This window comes from Camelus dromedarius, chromosome 19 (genome assembly GCF_036321535.1).
Source record: "Camelus dromedarius isolate mCamDro1 chromosome 19, mCamDro1.pat, whole genome shotgun sequence".
NCBI lineage: Eukaryota > Metazoa > Chordata > Mammalia > Artiodactyla > Camelidae > Camelus > Camelus dromedarius.
In genome coordinates, this window is record NC_087454.1 from 36788919 (window position 1) to 36791137 (window position 2219).

The window sequence follows — 2219 nt, forward strand, 5'->3', positions numbered from 1 at the left end:
AGCCCAAAATTCTGGAGGGCTTCACTCCACAAAGGATGCTCTCCTGCTCATACCCCGTCCCTCTGGAACACAAGCTCTCTGATTCCCCGTAGCAGAGGACGAGTGTGGACTTTGCCCTGCCCCCACCCAGAGGGGACACAGGTCATCACCCCCTCACAGTTCATTATCCAGAACCACAAAAGGACAGCGGGGAACTTGGGGGACGGAGGACCAAGGGAGATGAACCTCTCTGTCCTGCTAAATGCATGTATATAAGTAACCACAACTGAATACAACAGACACAAATTTTCATTATTATTGCATCCAATTCCTCAAACCTAGGCTCTTTCTTATCCCCAGGCTCTCAAACATAATGCTCCTTTCTGCCTGGTATGTATCCCACCCCCTCAACCCTCAGGCCTTGGCTTAGACAGCATTTCTTCTGAGGACCCTTAAATAACCCTTCTGCCCTCACCCTAGACCCTCCTCCCCTCAACCTAGACCCTCCTCTTTTCCCACAATAATAGTATATAATATAATATAATACAATAAGAGTGTATTATATAATAATATATTATATATTATGTTAATATATCAATATTTTGATATCAATATTAAATTAATATCAATAAATTGGTATGATATAATAATATAATATATATTATAGTATGTTGATAATATATATATTGATCATATCAATATGTTAATATAAATGTTGGCTTAATATTAATATTAATGTGTTGATATGATATATTTATATACCAATATATTAATTAATATATTGGTATATTATATAATGGTAATAAATAATAATTTATCATCTACTTGATGCCAGGTACTTCTCACTCAAAATCCTTACAATCAGCCAACACGAGGAAGTGGCATCCTCGCCCAAGCGTGCCTAGAAAACAGCCAAATCGCACGCGCCAGCCCTGTACTTGGAGGACAGTCCCAGGGAAGAGGGAGGGCAAGGACGGGGCAGTGGGGTGGGGAAGAAGGGGGCCATACACGAGGGTCTCAGGTGCAGAGCTGGCTGCGGCTTTGCGACAAGCTGGGTGCTCTCAGGCACGCAGGAGACACTCAGAGAGGCAGAAGAACACTGTCTCTGAAAAGTCCATCCCATCTCCAGAAGCAGCCTCTCTGCAGGAGCCCAGTTTCTCCATCGTGGCCGCAGCCCGGCTCCCTGCCCGAGAGGAGACGTCGCGCCATCACAGGGACGGCTCCAGCTGGAAAGCAAGGCAAAGACGTGGGTCTGGGGCGGTTCAGGTAGCTGTGACTCACTTCCCGTTTTCGGATGGGCTCACGGATGCACAGAAATATAAAGCTCTGGACAAGATGACACAGCCAGAGAGTAACATAACAGTATGCAAACCAGGAGCGCGGGCCTCGAAGCACGCAGTCTTCAGCCACGACACCCCCACAAGCATGCAGACTCCCCAAAAGCAAGAACCCTTCATCCCCAGCACCCATCACAATGAACAGTCTGGCACCACAGACATTCAATGAACATTTAGTGAGTACAGGAATGAGATTTAAGTTTAAATTTCAAGGAAGCCTGAGGAAATCGATGAGAAGGAGAAACTACATTTTATTGGGGCGCTCTGGAAGGTTCCAGAAGGGACACCCGAGCCAAATATTCAGAGGATTTTGAGAAAACCTGACCGAATGGCATGAAGAATGCAATGTTACTGCGATGGAGGACAGAGGGCAGTAGTGGGAAATAAGGCTTAAAAAGGACTTTGGAATAAAATTGTGGAAGCTTTGCCACCTTCAAAGTGGACAAGATGCCTAAGTCAGACAGACGTTCAGAACTGTGTGTATTTCAAAAGAAAGCCCCATGTGTGGCGATGTCTGCAGCCATGGAAACCGAGCGTGCCCCAGGAGATCGCCACACCGTGGTTCCACTAAGCCGTGTCTTACTCCGTCTACCAGGAACCCGCCATCGTTTGCTCTGTTCTAGGCAAATGTCCATTTTCCTTGTTGTTCCCCAAGTTTCTGCGGCTTAAGATGAAGCTGTGTTCTTGCTTTCCATCAGGAGAAATGGAAAACAGCTGCTTAACCATTCTCTGTATAATAAGCTTTACACAATTCAGGCAGTTATTTTAACATGTTCCTGACATTTGATCATTACCCTAGCACACAGCATGAGTGATACTCTAAGAAATCTGAGAACAAATGATAACGTTGGCTTTATAAAGAGAATCACATGCACGCACGCACACATGCACACAAAGATTTTT